Raw genomic sequence first — 15743 nt, 5'->3', positions numbered from 1 at the left:
AAATCAGATTGATTAAGCAAAGGGCCCACCTGAAGCTGGATTTGAACTGCGGTTTCTGGGACATGGTCTGTTCCAGGCAAAGGTGCCATTTCATCTGTGAAGTTGGTGTCTTTCATGATGACACAAGGAGCCTCTGTGACGCAGAAGCTCAACTTCCCACAGCAGCTTTTCCCACTGGGCCACTTCCTAGGAAGCTGAGAAAAGCTTACCAGATTAAGCTTTAGTCATGGTTGATGCTTACAGCCCTCCATCCCCTGCTCAGAGGTGACTAGTCTCCATACTCCCTTGAGGACAGCAACTGACAGATTCTGCCACTGGAATGGAGGGCAGGGTAACTAGGCATAGGAATGATAACAAGCAGCCAAGCAACACTTGGTTTCAGAAGTGATTAGTTCCTGGATGAGGGTTAAATTAGTGAGAATGTTTGCCTAGAATGTTCTCAGTCATAATTTTGATTCCCAGCACTAGTACACAAATGAAAGCAATGAGACCCCAAAATGAATCGTTCTAATATAGCCAGTAAAGTAAACTGAGCATGGGATATGCGAAAGGTTCCTTCCTGGCTTTATTCAGTGACAACTGTCATGAGAAGGGGGTGGGCTGGAGCTGTGGGGTTTGGCATCTAGTGTGCCAAGCCCATATTCTGAAGAAGGGTGTCACATGAACCAGGTAGGATTTCAAGGCCTAGCCATTGAACTGAGCCTCAGAAAAGTCTCTAGTCCCAGACTAGGCAACGGAGAAAATCCTGTAGACTGAGCCAGTACAAGGACTGGGTGCAAGATTTGCAAGTGATAAGTAAGCATGCTGCAGTCAGGCAATGTGAGAAGGGTCATCATGGGCCGGGTACGTGACATGAGATCTGAGATGGGACTTCTGACCCTTACCAAAGGGACCCATGAGCTGGGGTGTGGCTGCTGGTGCAGGTGCCTCTGTTGATATTAAACTTCGTGCTGTGCTTGATCAAGGCTGCACCAGTGGTCTGATCTGGAGAGACCTGGAGGTCTGGGAGAAGAGATAAAGTGTATGGATGCCTAGTTCTTAGTTGCTCACAGGTGTTGCAGACACATGTGCAGGCAGAGAACGTGGGACTTCTGCGAACATAGTCCCTAACACAGGTACTTCCACGCCAGCATAAACCCTGAGATCTCTCTCCCCAGGCCTTGCTTGTCGGTGAAGGAGTGGCCCTTTTCAGCCATGGGTGTTTATAAAGAGTATTCAGACTCAGAAGCTTGCCTTGTGATTTTCTGGTTTATAATGCTTTACAAATGTTGAGGGGACATAGTTTCATAGGGACAATTTGCAAGGTCACTGTCATGGGTGCCATTATTCTCCATCAGCAATAAATGGATTTAAGATTCCAATATTACATCATCCAGTGATTATACCAGTTTCTAAAGATCAGCAGCTATTAGGAAGAAATACATGTATTTTCAAAGGCTTTATATCCCTCTCGTTTTAACTTGCTTTCATGGATTTATTTTTTACAATCAAGACCAGATTCTGTTCCACGAGTCTTAAAATGTTAGACTAAAGACATATATTAGCGTGAGGCTAGTTCCAAGCCAAGTACAAGCTATTCCCCCCGTGTCAGGGTCATGAGGCAAGAGAGGTGAGGCTGAGTCACTGGTGCAGACTGTACTGCCATGTTACTTCTAGAGATAAGTTCGCACCTTTCTTATGTAGGCTGAGTATACTGCAGCTCAGCTAAAGTGGTTATGAAGATGAAATCACCAGCCTGGTAGTCAGATTCGAAAGCACACCTGATACTGACTCCAGTGTGCCCAGTGTGAACACGATGCACGGTGTAGGTGGCTTTATGTGTTAGTCCCCAGCTGTCACTGTGTTTTCTATAGACTCACAGCATGGTCTAAAACTGAAACATTCATCGACAGACTGTTACTGACTTTCCAATGGCTTGGAAGCCGGAGTCGCAGTCATGGGAGTCACCTACATAATCCTGGAAGCTAAAGGGTCAGTACCTTTGGGAAAAAATAAGCCAGAAAGCAGGGCATGATGGTGCACTCCTGTAGTCCTAGCACTCAGGGAGGCAAAGGTAGGTAGGCCTGTGAGTTCGAGGCCAGCTGGTCTATAAAGTGAGTCCAGGACAAACAGGACTATACAAACCCTGTCTCAAAAAAAAAAAAAAAAAAAAAAGCATCTAACAAATTAAGCCAGAGCATAAAAACTTCGCCATGCATTAATAATCTCTAGTTCTTCTCACAAGCCACAGACTCTGGCTTATCATCAATCATCCAGCCTCTGCTTAGAGATAACCAATCTCCATTGCCAAATAAGCAAATTGGTTCTCCAGTGAACTTTGGTGGAGTCATTCTTTTATTGGTCCTGAGAACCTTATACATAGGAGGAAGTAGAAATTGTCCATGCCTCCCCAGGTAAGGGATTCCACAAGGCTAGATCCTCCTTATGGGCATGACCCAGTGACAACATAATCTAGAAAACCCATCACAAACACATCCAGAGACTTGCTTCTTAGGTGATTCTAGATACCATACTATCTAAGTGACAAGCAGGATCAAGCATCAGATACCTCAAGCTTAATATTTACTAAGATGATCCTATTGTAAAACTGTTACCTTAACCTGAAACATGTCTACAAAAGGGTCTTGTATTTGAATTGACAGCATAAGGCAAGACTAGATTGTCGGCACAGAACCTAAATCCAGTGGCAGTGGTCTTTACGAGAGACACCTAGAAGAGAAGGCAGGGACCAGAATATTGTAGTCTCAAGTTCAGAAACACTGACATTCACAGGAAGATGAAAAAAATAAGGAATAGATTTCTACCACATCCTCCAAAGAGAACCCATTTCTGATAGTATTGTATACAGACTTCTGCCTTCCATAGAATTGGGAGAATAAATTCCTATCGTTTTAAACCATCAAGTTATAGCAGAAATTCCTTTTTTAGTATTATGAAAATAAATAAAGTAAAACATTTTAGATATAACCAACACACAAATATGTCTATGTAATATTAATTTTAAAATCCCCCAAATTTGCTAATTTTTAACTTTTATAAAAAGAAATCTTGAGCAAATAATTTAGAACATTGCACTGATGGAGGTAAAGGAAGATTCTTCTACTAGTTCTCACTGGATTTTAATCTTGCACTTTGTAGCATTATCACTCTCACTCAGCACACAACTTCATTTCTTTCTGTGTCACAGAATGCTAAGTTACAAACCATATTGAGACAGGTCTTCACTGCATTTCATTGTGTCTTATCAACTGTTGCTATAAAGATAATGGGAATTCTGGTAGTAAGGAGAGAGAAGAGCAATACATGAGTTTACTAGTGAAACTATCAGAAGACGAACGAGCCTTTCTCATCCCCATCAGAGTAAGCATGTGTGCAATGGATTCATGAAACACGTCAAGTCATCTTAAAGATGAGAACTGCGGAGATGCCTCATCACTGTTTTCTCATAGAAGTGTGCACTGGATGCAAACATCCCACTGAATTCCTTCTCCTCAGCCCACATGAATCTCTGGCCTGCAAGAGTCCCATGGGTTCAATTTTCCTGCTTGTTTTTTAACATAACAGAACATAGAAATATTTATCCTTGAGAATCTCATGGGAACTTGTTGGGAATATTCTAATTGCTTTCATATTTTATAAATCAGACTAGAGAGAAAAGAGAACCTCATTTAAATCTGTCTGGCATTTAAAAATCATTGGCTTGAAAATGATTTTATCTGATAATAAGTACTTAAGATACATCTTCTGCAATCTTCATTTTTACTTGATCATGATGCACAAGTCAGTTGATTAAATTTGTATTTTGATTGTTTGTGTAAAACACAGACTATATTCTGTTTCTTATGATGCCTAATTATCACCAGAAAAACCTAATATGGATATGATGCCCTTATGCATGTTAACTTGCTCAGCTGACTGCTTTGTTCCTATATTGTACATACTTATTGGATTTCTTGGAGCAAGGTTTTATTTTTAAACAAGGTTGTTAATAATAGTTTATACATTTTATTTTGATACTTAGGATTTAACATAGCTGTAAATACATTTTAGATGTAATCTACTCATACTTCAGTATACATTTTATAATATATATGTATATGTATATACACATATACACATATACATGTATGCACATATACACACATATACATACACACATATACATACACACACACACACCACACACACACACACATATATATATATATATATATACTGTTATGGGCAATGCCAACACTTTTTGGTCAAAATTGAGACTTGATCCATAGAAGAGATTTCATGGTTGGGCTTGTAATCCTAGTCAAAAGCTTATGGTTGTGTCAATTGTAGGCTCTTTGAGGAATCTACATTGTTTTTTTTTCTGGATGACCATTTTTCCAAAGGTCTTTTAAATATTCATGTTTACACCTCTAGGTCTGTGTTACCCTTAATCTTTGGCAAAGATTAAGATTGGAGTGAGAAATGGTTAATACAGAAACTATAACTAGTCCAAGATAGAGAAACAGTGACTGTGCGTGCTCATGTCTAAATGGGATATAAATACTTATCCACCTCAACTCAGGGACTATTGTGAAAGAGGGGCAGAAGGAATATAAGAGCAGAATTGGAGAGAGTGATGCAAAAAGCTGTCCTCAGAATATGACATGGCTGTTGCCTTTATAAACCCAGAAAAGTTCAGGTTACCTGCATAACTTAATCACTTCTATGGTTGTGAAGAGACACCATGACCAAGCAAATTCTTTTATAATAAAGTAATTGGGGGCTTGTATATAGCTTCAGAGGGTTAGGCCTTCATCATCATGAATGAGTATGGCAACACGGTGGTGAAGTTGCTGAAGACTACATGCTAATCTACCAGCAGAAGGCAGAGAGAGAGAGAGAGAGAGAGGAGAGAGAGAGAGAGAGAGAGAGAGAGAGAGAGAGAGAGAGAGAGAGAGACAGACAGACAGACAGACAGACAGAGACAGAGACATACAGAAAGAGGCAGAGAGACATAGAGGAAGAAGAAGAAGAAGAAGAAGAAGAAGAAGAAGAAGAAGAAGAAGAAGAAAAAGAAGAAGGATGAAACTGAACATATATTTTTTGAACCCTCAAGCATCCTCCTACCATGACACACTACTCAAAAGACCACATCCTTTCTAAACAGTTCACCAACTGAGGACTAAGCACACATATATAAGTCAGTAGGGGATATCATTCTTCAAACCACTGCCCTGACCCCAAGATCAAGCAGGTCAAAATCCCAGTATATGTGGAAAATGGCGCATAAGGCCTCACACTTAACTAAGAAGCTAATGATAATTATTGGATTCTGGGGCATGAAGAGTTATTTTTTCTTTGAATGTGTGACCATATGGAGGTGTTAATGCCTTAGTGGATGGCCCCATACCCATGCAAATATAGAAAACACTAATTGGACTCATATATTACATGATATATGTACAGTAATACACACACACACACACACACACACACATATATCTCACATACAGATGACATGAAATTTGGAGAGGAATTTGTTAAGGGACCCATAGGGTGTTGTAGGAGAAAAAAATGCAGAGATGGCTTTTATCAAAATACTTTGTATACATTTATAAAACCTTTTTGCACTTTACATAAAATTAGTTTAATTCAAAAAGTCTGATGTAGACTCTAAATGAAATATATTTAGGATGTAATTAGTCAGAAATAAATAACTCTGGCATAAAGAAATAACTAGTGTAAAGCAATAAAAAGAGGAAGTGATATATAAAAACAGATATATGTAGAAAAAATTAAAATCAAAATATAGCAGTAAAAGATTCAATGACATGGTAATTACTGAATTAGATATTATCTACATAAAGCCCCAAGATATCAACCATTAGATGATGAAAAAACTTTTGATGAAAATTCCAGCACACTTTATGAAATCCTGGAGATTAGGGACACAAGGGTTATACTGTAACATAAGAAAGACAGTTTACAGCAAGCCCATAGACAACCTCAACTTAAATGGAGAAAAAGTCAAGCAATTCCATTAAAATCAAGAGTAAGACAAAGTTGTCCATTATCTCCATACCAGTTCAGTGTTGTGCTTGAAGTCTCTCTCTCTCTCTCTCTCTCTCTCTCTCTTTCTCTCTCTCTCTCGTGTGTGCGTGTGTGTGTGTGTGTGTGTATGATTCCAATGCTTTTATTTATTTTTATCATTGAAAATGGCTTGATGTATTTTTACATATACATTCATATTATTACACATATAAAATAAACTACCTACAGCAAGAAGAACAATGAAACAATCATGAATTATATAAATGTTACATTCATAGTGTTTTGGCTATTTGTATTTGGCAACTTTGAAGAAAACATCTTTCCTATCTTGGTCAGTCTAAAATTCTGAATGTAAATCAGTATCTATCGTATCTCATCTTTATCAATCTAAAACATCTATCTAGACCTAAAAACATGGTGCTACATTGTTATAGAGAGCTTTGAGTGACCGTTCAGGCAGCAAACTGTCCCTGTCATTTTTCTTTTCACTTTGGAAGCTGCTAACCTTGTACTTCCTGTTTACTCAGGTAATTAATTTTATTCTTCTCAAGTTCCACTAGGGACCTCTTATAGCTGATAAATATTTTCAGTATCTGGATAAAAAATTAACTAAAAAAACTAATGGTCTTTTTAGAGATAAACTGATAAACTAACTGAGAAAGAAATCAGGGAAACAATACATTTCATAACTGTAACACATATGTAAAATATTGTAAGGTGTTTCTAACCAAGCAAGTGAAAGATTTGTATAATAAGAACTTCAAGTATTTGAAAGAAGAAATTTAAGAAGATATTAGAAATGTAAAGATATCCCATGAACATGGATCTACAAGATTAACATAGAAAAGTGTACATTCTACCAAAAAGCAGTCTAAATATTCAATGCAATTCCAACAAAATTCTTCATATATTTTGAAAAGCCAATTCTTAGATTCATTTCTGTAAACAAAAGAAACCAGGTTAGCTAAAACCATTCTGAGCAATAAAGGGACAACTGAATTTCAGGTTTTACTACAAAGCTATAGCAATAAAAACAGCATTATATTGACATTTAAAAAGTAATGTTGACTAATGCAATTGAATTAAAAAATATCATACATAAATCAATACACCTATGGACATCTGAATTTTGCTAAAGAATCCAGAAATACACACAGAAAAAAAAAAAAACAGCATCTTTAACACATGGTGCTGGTCTTACAGGATGTCTGCATATAGAAGAATTCAAATAGAGCCATGTTTATCACCCTGCACAAAACTGAAATTCAAGTGCAGAATAGATCTCAACATAAAACGAGGTACACCAAGACCAATAGGAGAGTAAGTAGGGAATAGTGTTGAACTCATTGGCACAGCAGTCTTTCTTTACAGAATATCATTAGTGTGGTGTTCCCTGAAGTTGTCACAACACACAGGAAACAAGCAACAAAGGTGTAAATGAAAGTTCACTTCAGCCTGACATGGTCTGGATGAAGATTCATGAGTTTGATGTCAGCAGATGCTTTTGTCAGGATATTTAAATACAGAGCAAATTGGAAAATTGCACTAAAATCTCTGGTGCACAAAGAAAGCATAATTACTTTGAAACACAGCTTAAGGTGCATGCCATATCTTTCAAGAGATGGGTTGTGGAGATAGGCTACCTATGTGCCCTCAAAGGCCTAAGAAAATTTTGATTGGCCTCAGTCATACAAATAACATAGAGGTCATTTGGGGTATTAGCCACCTCTGGTCCCAGTTGGGAGAGCCTCTGGCTATACAGATAATGTAAAGGTCATTTAGACTGTTAGCTCTGGCACTAGTTGGGGGAATCTTGGGGGAATCCTTAGCTATACATGTAATGTAAGAGTCATTTAGATTACTATCCACTTCCTGTCCTGGTCATGAGAACTTGATATGTCCGGGCTCAAAAGGCCATGTAGATCACCAGACTATTAATCACCCCCAATTCCAATTCCCTGGCATTTGCATTCTTTCCTTTGAGAGGACAACCCCTGCATGCTTAGCTTTCTTGGTGTCCCCAGAGGTTTGTGGGCACAAGGACAACATCCTCTCCCTTCCATTTTTATTTAAATTGAGTTCTTCTTTTCTGTTTTTCTTTTTCTTTATTCTTCTCTCATACAGTACATGTTGACTATAGCCACACCTCCCTTCCCTCTTCCCAGTCCCACCTCTCTTTGCCCCAGATTCACTGATAGTCCATTTCCCTTCAGAAAAGATCAGACCTCCTAATTATATCAATGGAACATGGCATAAAAAGATGCAATAGGACTAGGCCCAGAGCCTTATATCAGGGCTGCACAAAGGCATTCTTTTACATGAAGATATGCAGTTAGGCCAGCACCATTTGTTGAAGTGCAGGGACAAAAATTAATGCCATGTTCTATATGTAATGTATATTCTGCAACTAATAACGTGGTCTGTGAATGTTCTGGGAGAATTTGTCCTCCAGGTGACCCTACTCCTTCCTGCCTCCCAGGAATGACCATGTACTGGTTCTGCCAGCAGTCTCCAGAAACTCCACTGGAGATATTAGATACAATTAGCTCCCAATGCTCCTCTGAGATAAAAAAAAATCTTCCCCTCCAGATCTACCCTCCACCCAACCTGCCTGAAGGTTGACATTCCTGTGACCTACAACCCTGCTTATGTTTTTTCCCCTATAAATCCATTCCCCTTGAAATTCTGGGGTCACTCTCTTATCCTGCTGTGTCAGGAAGGATTGTGACCCGCATCTTGAGCCTGTAATAGAGGACCCTGTGTATGCTGCCTAGGTATCGAGTCCTGGTGGTCTTTTTTGGGGGGTCTTGCCATCTGGGCGATCTCAGTATTACAAAAGATGCTTTTTTTTTCATTGTGCATTTCTGGATTCTTTATAAAAACAACACAACAAAAAAATCAGATGTCCAAGGGTGTGTGCCTTTATGTCTGTGTCTTTGATTCGATCCATTTCTCTGTTTTTATGCAAATACCCATGTGGTTTTGAATTACTATTGTTTTCTGGTACTGCTTCAAATCAGAGAGGGTAACCTCAGTAATCTCTTTTATTTTTCAGGATTGTTTTAGCTATCCTGGCATAGCTCCTTTATACATTTTTAAAGGAAAAATATTGGTTGTAATGGAGGTCAGGGTTGAATGTATTGTTTCTATGGCTAGTCTAATTTATATAGGTAAGCATAAGAGAACTATATTAATAGCTATCAGAGGACAGAGCAAACGAGAAAGGTCCTTATCAATGATGTCCATTCAAAGGTCACTTGAGGAATTTTGTCTGTCTTTCTGTAAATCATTAATTTGACCATCAAGTATATGGAAAAACTGACACATTAAAGCAACACATGCCAGGAAATTATTGACAACCAATATTATGCTTGAACAACAACTAATCCATAGTAGTTCTAATTAATAAAATTATGGGCCCAGGCAAACCTCTTGATCTAAAACCTGTCCTACCTGAGAAATATGCTAGGGCAAAGGTGGCACAAAGCTTGTGGGAATAATGAACAAGTGTCTGGTTTGTCTTTAGGCCTACTCCACAAAACCATACCCAGAACTGCTTGGGTGGCCAGATAGCCCAGAGATGGAGGGTAAATCCAAATACTACTGGCCTAAAAGAAAACAAAAAAAAAAACAAAACAATGAATGGCTCTTAATGATATTCTGCTATATTCATCTATCAGTGCTTTCCAGACAGTACACACACACGAGAGGAGAGAGAGAGAGAGAGAGGAGACAGACGAGAGGAGGAGAGAGACGAGACAGAGAGAGAGAGAGAGAGAGACAGAGGGAGAGCGAGAGAGAGAGAGAGAGACAGAGAGAGAGGAGAGAGAGAGAGAGAGAGAGACAGAGAGAGAGACAGAGAGAGAGACAGAGAGAGAGAGAGAGAGAGACAGACAGACAGACAGACACAGACATAGACAGAGAGCACAAGCTCAGAACACACTGCTCTAAAATGGAATTTTCCATCAAATCCCTCCATACAGAGTTCAGGGCCTGGACATGGTAGGAAATCTAAGAGTTAGAAGAGATGGAAGACAGGAGAACAAGGCTCTCTACATCAGCTGGCAAAGCTCCTATGAACTCACAGTGACTGAAGCAGCACTCACAGGGCCCACATGTGTCTGCATCTACGTCCTCTGCATATATATTACAGCTTTCAGTTTAGTATTTTATGATGCCTGTGTGTGTAAATGAGTGAGATTCTGATTCTTGTGCCTTCTTCCTGTTTGTTTGCCTCACCCAACATGGATCTGCTGATTTTTGTTTTAACATATGTTTTTTGCTAAAAATAATACAATATTTTGAAAAAGTAATAATTTAAATTAGTCAAATTTTTTCAGTTACAGATGATAAATTGTACTTGATGACAGAAAATATTTATATATACATATACCTGAAATACTTTCATATACACAGACTCACACGCAGTAAAATATTAGAAATAAAAAACTTGACATATATATAAATATTAGAAATAAAAAACTTGACTATTAATAAGGATATTAACAGTAGTAGAGATGTGACAGAAAGAAAAGAAAGGTAGTAGAATGATATGGTTAAAATACATGATGCACTTGAAGATACTCTCGCCATGACTCTCCTCACTATATACAAAGAATATGCCTTAGTAAAAGTGAAGAAAAACATTTAAATGCAAAGCAGTAAATCACTATGAATAAATAAGTATTGAAGCAAATATAAGTCATTATTCCTCAATTATTGTCACTGAGATTTAACTAAATGAATTATTTTTGTCACAGATGATAAATTAGATAACAAAAGAAAGTTCTTATCCATATATTACAGTAAATATGCTATCTTCATAGTCCTGTTAATTGGTTAATCCAAGCTTATGCTTCAAAAGACCAGGCCCAAACTATAACTGACTCCTTGAGCCTGAGGTGCTTGTAGCATTTCACAATCACCTTGTGGCTCATTTGGTTCTTGCCACAGGGTGAACTTGTCCACCTTCTAACTGATCAAACCCATTCTCTATAGACTGAATAATACTAATTTTATTCCATGGCAAAGCTAATGTAAAATGTCTTACACTTTATCAAAATGTATAATTGTAGTTTATTCTCAGTGCTGGTATTTACCTCTGCTGATCCTGGCAGAGCAGTGGCCTCTTTATCGTGTATGCGGTGCCGTTATGAATATATAGCTGTTATCCTCCTTACCTCCTGCTAAATATATGATAAATGACTAGAGCTTTTAAAAAGAAAAATAGAAATTAGAAACTTGTACATAAGACGAGCAGTCTACCTGATCAAGTGGGATTTTTCAAAGGAGCATGTTACTGTTCTCTTAGACTCAGAGAGAGGACTCCTATATGTCACAAATTCATGAGCTCATGTGACTTTCTCTAGAAAACACACTCCCTGGGAGGCCTTAATTGAAGTGGTTACATCACTAAATCCACCTGCCAGAGATGATAGACCTGATGAAATTTAAGTTTCCTTGTTTTACCTACCTAATACATCTGAAGATTTATAACAACATTAGGACAGCATGGGACAGGCTGTTGAGATGGGTCAGTGGCTAAAAGCATTTGTTGCCAAGACTGACCACTTGAGATGAATCCCGAAGACCCATGTGGTAGAAGAAAATAGACTTGGTAAAGTCATCCCCTGACCTCCATATGTACAAACAAACAGAAAATATGTAAATATTTAAATATATAAAACATTTTAAAGAAGAACAGCATAGATGGTAACTCTGTAGCTTTGTGGTTTAATAACATAGATAAGTAAACTTTAAAAATCTAAATAATAACTTAAGAAGTTATCTTGTAATTTATGTTCTGAGTCTTACTATGAAGTTCTGCTGGCTTCAAGCTCACTGGGATTCACCTAACATTGCTGCTCTCTCAAGTGCCCCAAAATTACAGGAGTGTACCACAAAACGCAGCTTGAAAACACACTTTGTGTTTTTAGTTCATTGGCAATGTCTCCACGGTTATTGAACAAATATAACCCTCTTGAAAAAGTACAAAGAATCAAGCAGTTAAACAAATGAAGGCTATGTTTCCATTACTTATTTCTAAAACCCAAAGATTCTGCTAATGTATTTCTTACTCTGCCTCAGTCTTATATATTTAAAATTTTATTTTCTTTTATTGCAGTTTTTATGATAATCGAGATTGATCTAGGGCATTGTGTATATCAGAGAAGTGCTCTACCAACTGAGCTACGTACCTGATTCTAGGATGTTCAAAACTGTTTCAACTAACGTACATACACATACACATAAACATAGCAGGAAACACTCAATTTAATTATATTTTATTTATATATATACACTCTGCAGTTTCAAATCAGAATAAACATATCTAAATTCTTATTTTTCATTTCACTATGGTAACACATTGAGCAACTTCCTCTTAGCTTTTAGAAATACATAGTACATTTTTATCCATTGTTTTCTCATTGCATACTAACATCCAGCAACTTGTTTTTCATATGTAACTGAAACGTAATACCTGCTGAGCAAACTTTACCATCTGTCTGTATCCTCTACTTTTCTAGACAAGGTTACTGCCATTCTAGTCTCAACTTCTATGTGATAAAACTTTTCAGATTTCACATGTTAGACCATGCCTTCTGCTCCTGTTTATCTTCCTTAACATAATGACTTCAGTCCTATTAATACTGGAGCAAGTCACCGATTATACCATTTTATGGCTGAATATGGGTACATTAATGTCTAAATATACACAAATACATACACGGCAATTTTCTTCCTCCATTTATTTATTTATGGATGTCTACATCGCTTTCATTTTCTTGCTATTTTAAGTAGTACTACACTAAGGATGAGACAGCTGTTAACTGGGGCACCCTAATTTCCTTTCTGTTGAGTGTGTGCTTGGTAGTAAGTTTGCTGGATGAGCTAAGAAGTTATTATATTTTTTTTAAAAAAAGAAACTCTAACCTATTCTATATAATGATGGTGTAAATGTATATTTCTCCCCAGGAATTAGTATTACTTTTTCTATAATTGTTACCTGCACTAGAATGAGGCACTTGTGAGTTGATAGAACTCTGCAATGAAATTTATAAAATATGAAATGAAAAAGTTGTGATGCATGAGCTGGCAAAATTTCTCAGCAAGGAAAGGCACACACTACCAAGCCTGATGACCTGAGATTGATTTCTAGCATTCACATTAGACAAGGAAATGATATCCTTGGTTCATGAGTTGGAAGAGTCATTGCTGCTAAGATGTCTGCTTTGTTCAAGATTGTTTTGAGATTCAAAATAATCATTAGCAAAATACCAATGAAACTCTTATAGCAATAGAAACAACTCATCTTACTACAAGATTGATATAGAATAAATAAAAGTGAAGTTTTAAGACACACAAAACTGTCTTAGGATATATTCTGGTAAATATACAATACCTCCATTTCCTCTAACTAGAAAAAATTAAGACTTTATTGTGTTCAGAAAAAAAACACATATCAGGTAACATTCAATTTAATTATATTTTATTAATCATATACATTATTTTATACTTTTCAGGATTTTCCTTAAATCAAATAAAAATATTGTATAATATTTATATATTTCAATAGTCTCATTTTAAGATTTTAATAATTAAAGTTATCTAAAAATATAAAATCTAAGATATTTTGTCCTTATTTATCAGTTAAATTCTACTACTTCTATAGCCCTTAATTCTATTTTAAGTTAAATCTATTTGAACTGTTCTATTCCAGTTTTTGTTCTTCAAATGTACCTAAATCTTCACATTTGAGTTTCTGTGCCTTCTATGATCTTATTTTGTTACACAATTGTGCTTGTTTCCTGTAAATACTCACAATTTCAGTCAAATGCCACTCAATAACCTGCTTTAAAACCAAAGCTATGGCCCTCTCTCTAGTCTACAGCTTGTACAATACTATTCTGAAAAATAGCCAACCTACTAATTCTAGTGATGTTCTTCCAATTCAGTTCACTAGGCTTCATTCACTTGAATATAACTCTATGAGACCTAGCGTTGTACCTGTCTTATACATGTGCTCAGAACAGTTTCAGAAAACTAAAATTACACAACACAGTATTTGCCAAAGAACTGATTCGATGCATGGAGTTTAATTAACTTAAACTGTCTTTTCTGTCCCTTTCTGTTTTCTCTTTCTTTTCTCCAGTCAGCAGGCCACATACTGATTTAACAACTTCCTCATAGAAGTTTTGACCTCCTGGTTGCGAAGTGTATAGATCAACAGGATTCATCAAGGGAAAGATGACCGTATGGAAGAGAGAAACAACTTTGTCAGCTTGGAAAGCCTGGAAGGGGCGGGTGTAGATAAAAATGGCAGGCCCGAACATGAGAAATGGTGCACGTAGAGACGGCTTTGCTCTTCCCCTCAGAAGAATGCCCTTTCACATGGTAGAGGATGACAGCACAGGAGGCTAGAAGTCCCACGAAGCATAAGAGGGAGAGGAGCCCACTGTTAGAGACCATCAGGAGCTCCACTGCAAAGGTGTCAGTGCAGGCTAGCTTAATGACCTGGGGAACGTCACAGAAAAAGTTATCCAGCTGGTTTGGCCCACAAAAGGGCAAGTTCAGGATAAGAGCCACTTGCACGATGGAATGAGCAAAGCCCCCGAGCCACAGAGCCAACAGTAATGCATAACAGACTCTAGGGCTCATGAGAGTTGTGTAGTATAAAGGACGGCATATAGCGATATAACGGTCAAAGGCCATCACAACCAGAAGGAACATTTCCCCCGCTCCGAGAAAGTGCAGGAAGAACAGCTGAGTTATGCAGCCTTTATAGGAAATGACTTTTCTTCTCACAGAGAAGTCCACAAGCATCCTAGGAGCTACAATGAAAGAGTAGGAGGCATCCAGGAAGGCCAAGTTTCCCAGGAAGAAGTAAAGTGGGCTGTGAGTCCGGGGGTCCGATCTAATGGTGAAAATGATAAGAAAGTTTCCAGAAAGAATTATTAAGTAGAAAGCTGAGAGTAGTGCAAAGACCAGGAGTTGAGTATCTTGAGATTGGGTCAAGCCAAGGAGGATGAATTCTGTTACAACTGAGCTGTTCTTGGTCTCCATCATGCCCTAATCTACAGAATAAAACATGTTATGTTTTATACATGCCTTTCCTTCTGTTTCATGGCTCAAATTCACATGAAAGCAGTGTTCTCCATAACCAGTGCACCATACTCTGTTAACCTCTGCTTGTCCTAATCCTCACTAAGACATTTCCCTTCTATAGATAGCTCCATTGCCAGGTAACCTCATGTTTCTATACACCTGCAATTTTAGTACTATGGGCTAAATTTCACAGCTATGTCAGCTATCGTCTTTTCCACTTTGTTTTTCCTGTTTGCTGTGACTGTTTTTTGCTAGAATATTTTCTTGATTGTTCCTTCTTTGTATAATCACAGGAAAAAAAAACCCTGCTTTTCAAATTGCTTCTTCACTTCAATTCCTATAGCATGGCTATTTTCTGGTTCTTATTTCCTTTCTGAATTTTTAAACTGCTGACTCCCATTACATTGTTGTTTTGTTGCCCAGGTACATTCTGACTTTCAGGCATGTTGTCAGGATCTCAAATAAAATCAATACTTCCACTTTACTTACAGGTGTCCTCCCAATTATATTTCTGACCAACCAAAACCTACAGGAACATTCTGCGCCTAAATTCTTGTTATCACTTTCCAATTTCATTCGCCTTGATTTCTCTATAGTATACTTAATTT

The 15743-nt window shown here is 37.5% G+C and overlaps 1 pseudogene; it reads right to left on the bottom strand.

Moving 5' to 3' along the window:
- Window positions 1-14182: 14182 nt before the first annotated feature.
- On the bottom strand, window positions 14183-15093 carry LOC127186341 (olfactory receptor 4N5-like; annotated as a pseudogene).
- Window positions 15094-15743: the final 650 nt, after the last annotated feature.

This window comes from Acomys russatus, unplaced genomic scaffold (assembly GCF_903995435.1).
Source record: "Acomys russatus unplaced genomic scaffold, mAcoRus1.1, whole genome shotgun sequence".
Taxonomy (NCBI): domain Eukaryota; kingdom Metazoa; phylum Chordata; class Mammalia; order Rodentia; family Muridae; genus Acomys; species Acomys russatus.
The sequence above is the reverse complement of the archived record's forward strand: the minus strand, read 5'-3'. Positions and strand labels throughout refer to the sequence as shown.